At 39.6% G+C, this 15,299-nt stretch overlaps 1 protein-coding gene across 5 annotated transcripts in view; it reads left to right on the top strand.

Annotated features, from left to right (window-relative positions):
- Window positions 1-15,299, top strand: part of ATP8A2 (ATPase phospholipid transporting 8A2) — a 350,007-nt gene that overhangs the window by 123,510 nt on the left and 211,198 nt on the right. The gene's annotated exons all lie outside the window — the stretch shown is intronic.

The raw sequence follows: 15,299 nt of genomic DNA, 5'->3' as shown, positions 1-15,299 counted from the left end.
TTGTCAGATAATGGAATAAGCTCTGGGAGGAACGCAGTACCCAGAGCCTTAGGAGGCTGGGATAAAAGACTTCTCAGTATCCCTGTGAGTTTCAGAGGGTTTGCATACAGTTGGAAAAATTGCTGTGGTAGACTTAGTTATTTTGGGTGTTTCTGATTCTTGTCAGAATTCATTGCCCCAGGTAAAGCATTTACTGACTTCAGCTGGGAGAAGACTTTTTATGGATTTTGTTTTTTATCTGAAGTATTAAATTGCTGGAACTGGTTGTTACATGGTGTTAAGATTATATAATTTTAAGACTGTTTCAGTGAGTCATCGTCTGCTTGGGATATCTCAGTAGATTCTCATCAGTACTGGATCTTCAAGATTATTGAAATAGTTGTGTGAAGTGATCTGAAACTTAACATATTAGGGTCCAGCATCAGGACAGCTGTTGCAAAATAGCCCTTAGATAAACTGTTCGGTTACTGAAAAATGCAAAAGTCTCTCACCTTTTTCCCCTTCGAACACACTGCCTGGAATTGTTGTCTTTTCTGCAGCTTTGAAAATAGGCAGACACTTAATTGTCAGTTGAACAGATGTAATATTTCAAGTATGCAGTCTGTCTGAAATATTAGTGCTGACTTGATACTATGGCTGGTAAAGGAACTGCCTTAAAATTGAGGGATGTGATAAGGGCAAACATTATCTTAACGTCTTACTACTGTCTTTTACATAGTATTAAATAGGGTTGTGTTTAGTGAAGGCAATTTTGCTTTTCCCGTGCAGCCTGGAGGTGCTTGGAATGCTGAAGACTTTACTATTAACTTGTTAAAACAACCTTACTTAAGAAAATAACTAGGAATGTTGTCGAGGGAGCGGTTGAGTGGAAGCGCTCGCTTCCTTTGATCTGCAAGGAGGCCAGTGGCCAAGCTGCTCTTGCTCCTGCTTGTGTCCTTTTCCACAGCTACAAATGGATGTTGCAAGGCCAGACATTCTCTAGGCAGTGACTCTCTGAAGCTGCTGTCAGGAGACCTGTGCTTGTTGATGCCTATTCCCCTTGTTCATGCCTTCTTGCCCACGGAATATAGCCTGTGCCAGGAAGGTAATGCTGTTCAAGGCAGTCAAGTAACGTAAAATAATCTAATTGATATTCTGGAAAATCTTGGTGCCCTTATCCTCATCTTCTATAAATGCTAAACTTTTTGCTTTTTTTGTTTTAAAACACTCCAGGCAAAGGCTCCTTTAGGAGCCTGTAGCAATGCGCTTTTTATCATTAAACCTAATCTCTTTTGAGTAGTTGTGGTGTAATAGCAAACCTTTTTTTAAAAATTATGCATGAAAAATAATTGAATTTGACTTACAACTGAAGTAAAAAATCAGCAGGAACAGTGACATTTTTATTGCAACTTCTGGACTGTTGGTGGTGAGCTACTCTGCCCCACTTCTCCTGAGACGGTGACCTTCAGAAGGTGGGCAGTGGCTGTACCCTTCTGCTGGTTCTTCGTGTGTGTTGTGGCAAGGGATAGGCTGGAGTAACTGGCTGCCTTGTGCCCAGTTTCAAGAGTAGAAAAGGGTGGTGGGAGAGTAGGTTCTGATCTGTGCTGCATCCTTTGCTGCCAGTTGAAGTTAAATGTTCCAGGAAACCTTCTTGTATTTGCTTTTCCAGAGCTTTCTATTTTTGTTTCTGTCTTGTCTTGCATACAGCAGATTAGCAAGCAAGGTTTGCATTTGTTTTGGTACTTGGAAGATAAACAGCAGCATCAAGGATGAGTTGATCTTAGTAGAACTTGGTTATGTAAAACTGCTCTTCAGATATCCTCTGCCAAAAGGTGTTAAAGCTGGATTATTTTAAGATATTTACCTGATGTTATTGTTGTGTAGTACTGATTTTGTAATCAGGCCGTGGCAGAAGAGTTGGCATTGTGAGCAAATCTTATTTGAGCAAAACGATGAAGTTGATTCAACAGGCTGGCTTGCACAAAACCATTTGGATACTTTGGCTATGCTCTTTTCCATTTAATTATCTAATGCTTTGCAGTCAATTCAGTTATGGGTCCTGTATAAGCTGAACAAGTATATACCTATCTGGATTTCTGGTATTTGAGTGTAATGCTAATGGTCTTCAGTTTTTGTAAATTTTTTTTGCACGCTTTACCAGTGTCAGGTCTCCTGTCACTTTCCTTAAATTATTGAATGAGAGTTACTTGATCCTACAGATTTACCAGGTGTTCAGATAGTAGAGATCTCTGCTGATGTAGCAGGAGTATTTCCTAGCATCTTGCTTGTTTAACCCAATCGTGTGTCTCATTCCTTAGTGTATGCCTCTACTTCAGCACTGTATTTGATGGGCTTAAACTGTAATCAAACGTTTTCAGTCCTGCTACTGTCCTCTGCTTAAATGCTGGGGTATAGAACTTATTTTTAGTTATGCAGCATAAGGGAAAATCCAGTTATACACATCTTTGCTGTTCCAGCTTTCCTGTCTTCATTTCTTCCTCAGACAGTCTGTTTCCCAGGTGCAGGATGTCCAGACTTTTGTCCTTCGGGGTGTGCTTAGTGTGCTTTTTGATGATATTCCTCAGGCTTTTTCATCTGCCCTTGTGGGGCAATTTGGACACTGTTTTGTCTTAAATGTGAGCATTGTTAGACGTGAAGGTCATCTTTCCAGTTGCTTGCTGAAGGGGCTAGCTAGCTCAGGCAAGAGAGCGCTGCCTTGCTGCCTGCTTGCTGGGCTGTGTTTCCTTGGTAGTCCTGAGAGGGCACAGAGGCCACTAACCATGTGGCTGGGGTAGCCTGTTGCATCCTGCCTTCTCTTGGGCACCTGTCAAAGGGCAGGAACCTGGAACTAATTCTTTAATGAGTCACAGTGATGTTCTGGGACTGTAAATGAGCTCAGGAGTCCTTCAAGCAATCCCAGTTGGATGTGAACAGTCCAGAAATGCATGTTCGCCCATATCCAAGAAGCTGTTGGGGAAAGAGGTCAGGTCATGGGACTGCAGCTTGTTTTCAGAAGGATCTGATACACCTTTTAGTGTTGCTTTATTGCCTAGTCAGCCATGGGTAAAAAAGAAAAATATATAGTCCAAGGACATGAGTAACTTCTGATGCTTGTCATGCATTAAAGGTAGAAGTAAAATCTCAAAGGGTATTTCAAGTACTATAAGTTTTCTCATATTTCTGTTCAATACCTGTATTGTGTTTAAATCAAAAACAGGGCTTTAAGAAAACAACTTGAGTTAAAAGCAATCTGTCTCTTAAAAGCCAGTTTTATTACAGAGCTTGCCTGTGCTAATCAGCCATTCTGGAACTTTCTTAGCTTCACTTGGAGAAACAGATTTGATAGTACACAAGCACTTGAAAGGAAGACTAATATGACAGGTTGGCTTGTTGCATGTGTGGGGACTGTCTTGAGTAGCTTTGAGTTTATGGTTTGCTGTTTGGCTTAATGCTCAAAGCAGTTTCCTTTTACTTGAGTACTGGAATAACTTTGGCTATGAACTCTGACAGCGGTATGGCCTCTGTTACTTACACTAGCATGCAACGGAGCTATTAACTACACAGATGCTAATAGTGATATTTTTTTTTCAAGGGGGATTTTGGAGAGGAAACTGAGAGTGGAAGACTTAAAAAATAATTGAAGCTGTGGCTTTCCCTAGCCCCCCCCTTTTTTTTCATGTTATTGGTTTGTAGAGAGGAAAATTCTGTCCTTCAACTTGATTTTGATGTCTTACAGATTGGTTTTACCTTATATAAAAAGGTAAACCAAAAAGTTTTTATTTTCCAGACTACAAATGTAATGTGACTTGAAAAAACAAGATTATTTTTTCACAGTGAACACTGTTTTTTGGAACATGCTTGTGTCTCTACTGGCAAGATACTGCAGCTTGAGAAAATCATGTTGAAGCAATCCTGTCTTCTAGAAATCTGTCTACTCAATACTATGTGTTCCCTGTGTATAGCATCCTTTTGGAGAAAAGATGGGTTCTGTAATCTAGTCTGTATGTCATTGTGGCTAGTGTTCAGTCTTCTATGCATAAACGCACAGGGATTCCTTACTTGCTGCCAACAATAAAACTCCGTCAGTATAGTCTTCTCTACATGGTTGGCTGTTCTTTCTGCCTCCCTTTCATTAAAAGTTGTTTTAATATTATTGAATCAGGATGGTTATATTTTATATATAAATCAATTGGGGTTTTCTAACAGTGGTAATACACATACACATTACTTTGTATGGGGTTTTTTTTATACACACACATATGAACAAGTCAGGATCTCTAGCTCAGATCTGGGTCTTTAAAGCACCCTACATGCTTATAATGAGAGAAACACCATTTTTTTGGGGGGGAATAAATAATAGGCGGACTTGTATGTCTGCACACTAGTGTCACTTGTCTGAATTCTCCATAGCAGTTTGTGGGCATCTGAGTGTACCAACAACTTCAACCACAGAAGCATGTGGTTAAGACACTGTAACACAGAATCCTGTATCTTCACGATACAAAGCAGAAGGCTGTGGTATCTTATTGATCGGAAGATTTACCCAGTTGTGCTGAAAGGCTGGCTTTTATCTTTGGGATATTACTTAGCAGAAACATAATTTCCTTGATGGTCTAAACAAAAGAGCTTACTCCTGTCTTGGAAAAGCTGGACTCTGACTTGAAAGAGAAAAAGCAACTGGGACTTGTTTGACAAAATGTAGAAGGAAGTAAAACAAAAAGCCTATTCTGTTGAATGAATTTAATAAAGCTAAAATACCAAAATGTAAAGACACTGAGGCATTCTAGCTTGTTAGCGAAACTAACAAACTGCTTCCTTTTGGCAGAATATGGTTACTTTTAATAATTACACAGATGTGTTAGTGTCCAGAACAAGCATTACTTTCTTGCCTTTTCTGTAGTATGTAATAAACTATCTTACGTGTACCATAAACTGTTCTGTCATCAAACATCTAATATGTATTTGAAGAAATAGAGAGGTTGTCTTAAGTAGAGCATTTCTGGGGTAAATGAAAAATGTGAAAATAAACCTAATCCAGCTCTTAGTGTGAAGAGAATAGGATTTTAGCAATACTATTTGATACTATACTATACTTAGTTTTCCCTGGGTACATGTGTTTCTCACTTAAGTTGGAATTATTAATATGACATTGGTTCAGTTTGACATTATTTTTTGTTTTTCATAGCACTTGAAGAGCTGTTGATGATCAACTGCCCATTTGACTACAATTGTTCCTACAATTGTTTGTTATGCTGCAAGCTTTGTCCTCTGAGAACTCGAAGAGTTGCAAAAGGCTCATGGCTTTTCATGGCGGCTGTGTTGCACTGGCTGACTGCTTAGGATGTCAGTTATTTGGGCTGAGAATGTTGAGACATCACTGTTCTTGATATGTAAGAAAATTAGTATTTTTAGTAGGATTTTATGCTGAAGATTGGCATTTTGAAGACGCCACTCCCGTAATCAGCGTCTCTTTAATCTGAGGAAAAAGTACTGTTGTAGGAAACTATGGGTTTTATTTCAAAAAGTTAAAATGCTAGTACCACCAATTCTAGCAGCACATGCTGCCATGATTATTAATCTGCAAGGTAGGAGATGACTGGTTAGTGAATCACAGAATGGTCTGGGTTGGAAGGGACCTTCCAGATCACCTAGTCCCACCCCCCCTGCCATGGGCAGGGACACCTCCCACCAGACCAGGCTGCTCACAGCCCCATCCAGCCTGGCCTTGAGCACTGCCAGGGATGGAGCAGCCACAGGTGCTCTGGGCAACCTGTTACCAGTGCTTCACCGTCTTCACAGTAAAGAATTTCTTCCTAATATCCTAAATCTGCCCTCTTTCAGTTTAAAGCCATTTCCTCTTGTCCTATCACTACATGCCCTACTGAAATGTTTGTCCCTATCTTTTTTAAAAGTTTCCTTTAGGTGCTGGAAGGCTGCTCTAAGGTGTCCTCAGGGCGTTCTCTTCTCCAGGCTGAACCACCCCAGCTCTCTCAGCCTGTTTTGAACAAATCGGTTTTACCTATTAATTTGGAAAAAGTCTTTTTTCCCTCCTACTTCTTTCCCTCTTCCCCCTGAACCCCCAGCTCAGGGTTGCAGGGGGACTTCATACTTACTTCATACTTATTCCTTAATAAAGACAGCACTTTTTTTTTAACAGACATCCTTAAGTTTAGCATGCAGCCATCTGGCATTCTGTATTGTTTGAATTAAGTACTTACCCTTGTACTTTTAAAGTGGGCAGCTGTTTGGTGCTGCTGTTCACTGTGCTCTTGAACTATCTGTAATGCCTTATACAGGATGTGCATTTAGAGATGGTGTATCTGCCTGACATATGTAGAGATAATTTTTCTGTGATCAGACAAAGCTTGTAAAAGTTCAGTTTCATTTTTCTTCTTAAACTACATGGAACATACTTGGAGATAAATGTACTGCTGACAGTACAGAGTTTCCTTCAGGGTATATTTTCTTCCCTGTTTACAGAGTTCCCTGGCTCCTGCATAATCGGTTTGCTACAGAATGGAAAACATCCTTGATTAATTGTCTACATTGCTATAGCTCTTGCTAGAGTTACAATTGCCATAGCTCTTGATGGTCCAATTCATCTGGACTTTCAGCTGCCACTGGAGACATGGAAGTACTGATATGATCTGTTTATCTAATTTTTGAAGGCATGATTTAGTCTGTGTGTATGATAACCTGAGACTTGCTGTGCAAATTAAGGACTCTTTGTATATAGACGTTTTAGATTACTTGGCTTACTGTGAAGGAATTTCAGGCTGAAGTTACATTGAAAGCTATGAAAATTATCTGAGTGAGGCCATCTGATATTTCTGGTCCTCCATATGATGTTTTTCTTGGTTTGGTAGGAGGTCATATTTATCAAGCAGAACCATGGTGCCATTAAATAAGCAATTACTGCTGTGTAGAATCAGTTATTTGATTGACGTGTTTTAGGAGTGGGTTCTTACAGTGTCTTACGTTTTTAGTGATACTTGCACATGCTGTACAACAGTATTTACCTAATGCTTTAAACGTTGTGGTTCTTTAAACATCATGGTGAACTTACTCTCATAAATGGGTTTGGATGAACAGATGGCATATTGCTGGGGTTGTTTGTGCATAATTGTGGTATCTGAGCTTATTAAGTAGTTTTGTAAGAGAGATGCAGGTGTTGCTTGATCAACTTCTGCAGACTCTTGTGGGAAGGTGGATGATGGTAACAGTAATACGTTCTAGGAAAACCATCCACTCATATCACTTAAGTTAAACTGAAGTTTCCAGGGGCTCTGTGAGGAACCTTGTTGGGAATAGATTTTGAAACTACAGGGTTTTTATTTGCTTCCTGCTGAAATGGTTTAAAACAGACTATCTGCCAGCTACTTTACATGCATACTTCTCTTCTCACCAGGTCCTGAGAATATTAAGCTATTTTGGCATTCCTGTCAGAGGAATCTGGGATCAAATGTGTTAGTTAGTTGAGGCTGAATTTTTTTTTAAATCATGCTTGTTTTATATTAGAGTGAATATGGGACACAGTTGTACCTTTCAGTCTTTGGAGAATCACTTCAAAGTGGTTAAGTCAAATAACTGATTGGGACTTAGATGATCAAGTTAGTGTTTATGAGTGTTAAGTGTCATTGGAGTGCTCCCACAGTATGTGCTCTTACCTATCTCTTCAAATCAGCATGTGACACAGGCTGAGCACTGCAATAGTACTGAGCAATAGCTATTGATGAGCCTGATTATTTTTTTTATTTCGTTGTTTTTTGTTAAATGTTGATCTTACTGAAAAGAGTAAATTGAAGTTCATCAGCTGGGATCTGATCTTTTCCCATGATCCATTTGCTGAGTAGTTTTGTGTGTACAGGTTGAACTTGAAGTGACTCGTGTGTCTTTAAGTATTCAAGGTTTCCTGAACTGGGAGATGCTTTTAGTATTTTTTTGGAAATGCAAAGTAGTGAAGTATTCATATGTTAAAGTCGTTAGCTTTCAAGGGTTCTCTTGGCTTTGGAATTGGAGAGTGTCCTTATATTCTGTTTGTCCTGTAAAGCTAAGGAATGGATAGACTCTTAAAATTAGGTTTTGGAAATATGTAACTTTTGGAGGCATCTCTGCATAATATTGTTTTCAGTGAGTTAGTAAACAAAACCACCTCACTGTTAATATTTCTACTTTTGGCTTTATAAGAACCTTACAGTTGACGGATTTTCATACAGAGATGCATAATTTATCTTTTTGCATATTGAGATATTTTGGTACCTGATTTTTCTTTTTCTAGGAACAATCTTAGCCTTATTTGTACTCTTGGCTTTTCTGCCATAATCCTGTAACTCGTAGGTCCCAACATCACTACTGTTCCTTCAAGTATATTCATATTGTTAGACACTTCCAAGTCCCTCATGACTCTCAGAACTTCTGTGAGCACCTGATCACATATTCGTGCTTTTCTGTTGTTTATCCTGGCCTGTTCTAAAAGAAGCTGCAGGAAAAAACCAGTAAGACGCAAGGTCATATTATTGCACAGGAGTGCTTAACCATCTGAACACAAGATGGAGAGCAGAAAAGGAGTAGGTGGGTCACTTGTGAATGTGAGTTAAGTGTTATGCTGTGTTGAAAAAGTCAAAAGGCAAGAAACTATGGCACAGTAATATAGCCTGCTCTGTTCAACGTATACTGTCTTGTCTGTTGCACTGTATGGCTAGGTGGTCAGACTAATGTCCATACCGCTATCAGGTTTGTTTAGTGGGGTTTTTTTTTGGCTTTGTGGTAGTCTTAAAGGTAGAAGAAAGCTTGGGTAGTTCTGTGTAAGCTCTTAAGAACATCCTCGTCATTGAGAAGGTATGCAGACGCTCTTTCAAAAATCATTGAGTTGAACATGGAGGGCCATGTTGTTATAGAGTTGATTTTTATGAGGCCGTACATATCCTCATACTAATAACTAAGTACTACCAGTTCTACTGATGTTTTGAGTTTCCATTTAATTGTACGTAAACCATGGCTTTTGGATCAGTTTTATGTAAACAGGTGACACAGTGCACCTAGCAAACACTATGTTTGAATTTGTATTTGTATCCACAATCTAAGTCTAGAAGTACACAGAGGTAGTTAAAGAATCAGCTGCTGGAAAATGTATCAGATGCAGGAAGTCACAAATGCAAGGGAGCAGAGGAATCTGACCAGCAAATCCTGTAGCTGGCCTCTTTCTGTGCATAAATTGTCTTTATTAGGCCTTGTGGCAATGTACTTAGCATCCTTGCTTATAACTAGACCTTTGGAAGTTGTCTGACTGCTTTCCGAAATTGAAGTTATTTGCTGTCCTAGTCAAGTTTGGTGCAAAACCTGGATAATTGGTTAAGTGAGTATCTGTTCTGGAAATAGGGGTATTTATTCCTTAGTTTCAAGAGAGCTTTCAAGGTTAGCTCTTGGACATGTATTATTTATTGTGGAAAGCTCTTCCAGTGACTCTTCTGCCCAGCAAGTGTTGCTCTAAAAACTTGTCAGGTTTCACCAGCTTTGTTTTAAACATTAGTTTGTCTTGCCTTTATGTTCATTATCCCTGATCTCCTGTAAATTTGTTTCTGCCAGATGTCCTTGCAGATCCCTCAGGTACAGCAACTGGACAGTTTGAAGTGAAAGACTTCACTAAATGTGTGGTGAAGCTTCTAAGTTGCAATTAAGATAGAGTAGGAAATTTTCCATGAAGTAGGGCTGGCAGGAGTTACCTTTAACGGGGTTACACAGTGACATCCTTGCTTTTCTGAAGTTCTCCTTGGAAGAGTTTTCATTTAACACTGGGGGATATGGCTGGTATTTTGACTTGAAACCACTTTTTCCGGCACAGAAAAAAATAGTTACATGTGATTATTCACATTGTCCACTCGTAGGAAGGAAACAGCAGAAATCATAAAAAGTAAATTCTTGGACTGGTAAAATAGGTTGAGCTGGCGTTTCAGTGTACTCCAGAACGAGTTAGCAGATTGTGTAATTTATATAATCTCACAGATTTAGCGGTTTGGAAGGGAATTACAGGATGACAGAGGAAGTTAACTTTGAAAGAATCTTTCAACTGCTATAGCTAGCAGTAATTCCTAGACTTAGGATAAATATAGCAACAAGTAGGATATACAGTTGACTTAGCTGACAGTTAAACTGTTAGTTTAACATCTCTTACTGCAGGAGCTTGTTCTGTGATGGTCTCTTTACCTCTTCTGAGATGGAAGAAAAGCTGTCTAAGAAGGGTACATGAAACGTGGCTGCCCAAGAAGGCCATAACCTAATGCTCATTTTAGGTTTGAGTGTCTCTCTTTGGTCACAAATCTAGGGATCAGTAGTTCTCTTCAGTTAAAGAGGCCTTTTTGTCTGTGTGATGCTGTTTGGAATTTAGTTTTCTTCCCAAGACCTTTTGCTTCATGGGCCACATATCACTGTATGCTTAGAATAAAACATGAATAATGTTGGCTGTGCAGACAAGGCCTTATATCTTTGTACTATAATCTCAGGGACTTTGTGAGCCTTTCCAGGGAAAAGCAGGCAGGAAGGGGAAGAGGAGATTTGGAGCTGATGATCCAACAGTAGTTGTCCAGTTCTTCATTGGGTATCAGCTAGTTTGTAAGATAATCTTAGGGAATGGCTGTTATCCTGCTGAAGTCTTTTGCACCCAAAGCTTTTGCAGCTCCTGCTGACTTTTTCTTGGCACATATCTGATACTGATGTTTTGTTTTGGATGCCAAATTGCCTTCTGTACTTACATTGCTTGCTGTAGCATGCAAACTTCCCAAGCTTTTGTGGGAGGTAATGGGCTATATGGTGTGCTGCTGTTAAAAAACCAAAACAACAAACAATGCCCCCCCTCCCCCCCAAATAACCAAAACAAAAAAACCCTCCAAAACCCCAACAAAACTGAAAACAAAAAAGCAAAAAAAATCCAAAGAAAAACAATCCCAAACAAAAAAATCACACTCTCTTACTGTTTTGTTGATGTAGTAATGTTTCTAATTTTTTTATTATGGTATGAGGGGTCAGCTCTGGTTTTCAGTGAGGTCATCAGAGCTCTGATTAATTAACTCTGATTGCACTGATTTCCAAATTCACTCTAAGCATCGTGTGAGAATTATTAGTATTTGCTCTGTTAAATTACAAAATAATAGCTTGGGAAATCCCAGAATAAATTTGTCAGTTTTGTTGTTTAAATACAAAGTTGGGCATAGCAGGGTGTTTTTTCTGAGGCTTTAGAGAGTGAGAATATACAAACATGCTATTAAAAAGTTTGTTAAAGATCATGAGTGCAGTCCAGAGAGAAAAGACCACACACTCTGCTTCAGGATGTTTTTGTTGTCTGCCTGTCAACAAATTACACTTTGCGATGGAGATTTGTAATAGTGAACTAATCATGTCACTCTGTGTTCTGGATGGAAATTATGGATGCAGAACAGCAAAATGTGAAAGTTAAGACAGTAATGTAGGTAAATGCTCTGCTCAAGGTTTGTGTTTGGTTCTGACTCAATATGGAAATGGGAAAACAAACAGCAAAAGCATGTGGAGTAGGTTTATTATGGAATACACCACCATGTCTTAAATTTAAAGTATAAAGACCATAACATTAATCCTTAAATGCATTTGTGTGAGTCAAAATTGTTCATGTTTTTAGTCAACTCCCCCAACCAGGTCAAATGTGCAAAAGTAGAATAAAAATAAATCAAAACCTAATATCCTTTGGTTCCTCACTTCGAGCTCTGTGGCTGACTCTTTGCAATCTAACTGATATTTTTCTAATTTTTGTGCTCTGAAGCTTTGATTTCCTTGGTGGTCCTGTATGAATGGATTCTTAAGCCCTTGTGAAGCTCTAATTAAATTGGTAATGTTGCTCTGATTAAACAGAGAGCTGAAGCTTGTACATGTTCTCTGCTGGCTAATGAAGTGTCTGTGTTTATTTGAATAGCCCACTGAATCAAGGCTACTAAACCTGTGGACTGCTCAGCTGATGTACCTTCTGACCTTTAAGTAAAACTGTATTTGTATTTTAAATATTTGGTGGAAATTTATTTGATATGCCAGTACTATCAACTCAGTTTGGCAGGCACTCTCCAGGTTTCCCTAGAGTAGCTGGATGCTTTGTGTTTCCAAAGGAAATCCTGAGGCAGGGAAAACCAAATTTATTATGGTTAAGTGAAGTGCTTGTAATATTTTCCTCTGACAAAAATACAGGATTACAGTATTGCTGACGAACTTTCAATTTATTTTGATGGGTACTCAGTAAAAATGGCACGGGTATTTCACAGATCTGAGTTTAGCCAGATATTTTCTTAGGACTAGCATTGATTTCTGCTCCATGATGCTTGTTTTAGTAAAGGATTGATTTATTCCTGTTTGATGTGACTCAAAGAAGAAACTTATCCCTTGATGTCAAGCACAAAGTAAAAGCTAGGTATCAAAGTAGAGTTTTCTACTGTTATTATCAGTAATGAGTTGCCCCTGGAAAGATATAGTTCCCCATGGTTTCCAAATGTTTGTTCCTCTGCTTACTTAGGAAGTCTTTATTATGTACCCAGTGAGATTTAGGGCTGGGTTCTTTTTCTTAATTGCACTGGCCTACAGGAGCAGTAGTTTGTGTTCTTTTTTAAAACATGACATTTGTAAGTAGTTGGAAGAAACAAAAATAACTAGTGCTTTTTTTACTGTATAAGCTATTGAGTTGTAAGCCATGTGTATGCAATAGTGTATTGAGAGCTTTACTAATTGCTGTTTAAATGAGGTGCTTGATTGTAATCCTTGATTTATAGCTTTTTGGGGTATTATTAACTCATATTACTAATTGCATGACATCTTCTATGTAAGACAAGTAAGTTCAGTGACCAGGGCATGGATTGGATGAGGTTTAGGCATAGCCATGATGATAAGCCATGGAGAGACTAGTAATCTCATCTGATAAGAAACAACACCTTCTGTTAAGTGTTTCTGATGTGATGTGACTTCCTTTTGGGCAGCAGATGATGGATACTGGATAATCCTCCTGAACTTGCCCTCAGGTTCTTCTCTGCCTCTGCACAAGAGGGTGGTTGGACTCTGGCCCTTTACCTTCTGTTGGGTCAGGTGAAGAAGCAACAGGAAAATGAGGATGTTTCTTCTGAACTGCTAGTAGGGCTAGACAGGGAATAAGGGCAGGGACTGTCTCCCTTGGTTTCAAATAGAGAAGTTTTTACTCTTACGGGTGGATTTGGGAGACGGACGGGGGTAATTGGGCATCTGAGAGCAAGCAAAAGTTTTGAGCAAGACTGAAGAAGTAAAGAAAGAGAGATGACACTTACCTCAAGATCCCAGGGGCAAGGTTCTTGAGTTGAAGTTCTGTTATGATGACATGACTTAAACTGTATGCCTTTATACCATCCTTAGGATTTCTGTGAATGTTGTCACTGCATACTAGTGTTGAATTAGATAAAACAGCTTTCTTCCCCCAAGACATACCCTTGTTTTCCTGACACCAGTCTGTAATGGTTTAAGCTCTGTCATCTACTTTGTGTTAAATTTTTCAGGTACAGTGTAAATAAAGCATGCCATGAAGTCATAAATCTAATCCTCACAGTTTAACAGGGAAGCAGGGAATGACAGTCATTCTTGTCATGAATGTGTGTTTGAAATAGTTGAATTGTGTGCTGTCATACTCAATTACACAATCCATAAATTTGCCTCCAGTTTGGGGCCAGTTTCTTAGTGAATCGGTGCATTTATTTTGACTACAACACCAGTCTGTGTGTTGAGAGAAAATAAATTGCAAAGCAACTTCCCCTCTTCTTTTTCTTCATTGTTGTGTTAAGGTGGCGTGCCACTTCTGTGTCCTGTTTGGCCCAAGAAAGTTCAGTCGTTCTGACTACCTAATCCTTCTCCTCTACTCATTAATGCTGTCTTGACTGCTGTCATATTCTTAAATTCTTCACCACCCCCAATTCACCTAATCTCTAATGTTTCTTGGGGTTTCCTCGCCAACATGCTGTTCTGCATCCTGCTTCCCTCTGGAAGGGAGGTGACCTCTCTCCTCTTGCTAGCTTTTTGATCTGTTTCCCACAGTTCTTAATGCTAACTGGGGATCAGGTGTTCTCCCATAACAGATTCTGCACGTGGCCCAGGAGGTCCCTGAGCTGCCAGCCAGGGGGGCCCAGAAGCTCCTCTGGGAGTGGTGGTATATGCTTGCTTGTTCTTGCAGTCATTCCCGGATGGTTGCTTCGGGCTATGGATGTGATGTAGTTTGACTGTATGGCTATTTTGGTCTTTTATTTTGCTGGCTTTATTTGTGTAAAACTGATTTAGGCAGACTTCAGAACTTTATGCAGCAGATGGCTGGAAGTACTGCCATGTTTAGCAATTTTGTGATAAATTTTGAACTTTTAATGTATTTATTGAATTTTATATGAGAAACATGATTTAAGACAAGCAAAAATCTGTAGCCTCTAACCACCAGTGCACTCAGTCTTGCTGCCCAGTGTACTCTGGCTGTCTTGACAGAAGTCAGATCAAGTTCACTCAGTATTACACACGCAAAACATTCTTAAAAATGAATTAGTTGTTTAATTTGGGAACCTAGTGTATCTTTCTGAAACAAGGGGATTCTTTTTTGAGCTAGAAGTAAAAAGATAAAGGACAAAATCCTTTGCCATGATATTATGAACATGGGCATTTAAAAATCATTGATGTAATTCTGCAATAGAAACCTTTGCAGAAAAACTGAACAGAAAGGGAATGCTTTTCTTGATTATTTCAGTAAAACATTATTGCAGTGTTCAATCCTAAGTATTTTGGGTGATCCTGCTGTTACTGTGATGGCAGTGAGATTTGGCCTGGTTGTGGTTGCTGATGGCTATGGTCAGGTTACCTGTAGCCAGGGTGAATACTACTATTACCGCCTTGCTAAAACTTTGTCACCAAAATGGGAGGGGGGGGGGGGGGAAGTGAGAGGAATAGATGAGGGCTTGTGGTGCACCGAATGGGGCCCTCCCAAGGGCTGCGGTTTGAGGTGCCGGAGCTGTGGTGGTGGCCTGCGGGGCCATGCCTGTTGGGAGGCTGGGGAGCACTGACAGGCTGTGTAACATCTGAGCAGCCATATTGTTGTTGGTGCTTGGTCTTTAGCAAGTGAGAGAGAGACCACACTAACCCAACTTCGCTGAAGTGTAGCAACAAGGGGAAAAAAAAGGGGGGGAGGGGAGGTCTTCTACTATACGTGCTGCCTGTGGTTCTTTGTCCTGGAGGGTGCTGACTAGCTCTGTTAACAGTAGTTGAACAAACGGAATTAATTTACCTCAGCTTCTCTAGCCACTGTAATAGCGCTCCTC

This window comes from Falco rusticolus, chromosome 2 (assembly GCF_015220075.1).
Source record: "Falco rusticolus isolate bFalRus1 chromosome 2, bFalRus1.pri, whole genome shotgun sequence".
Lineage (NCBI taxonomy): Eukaryota > Metazoa > Chordata > Aves > Falconiformes > Falconidae > Falco > Falco rusticolus.
The sequence above is the reverse complement of the archived record's forward strand: the minus strand, read 5'-3'. Positions and strand labels throughout refer to the sequence as shown.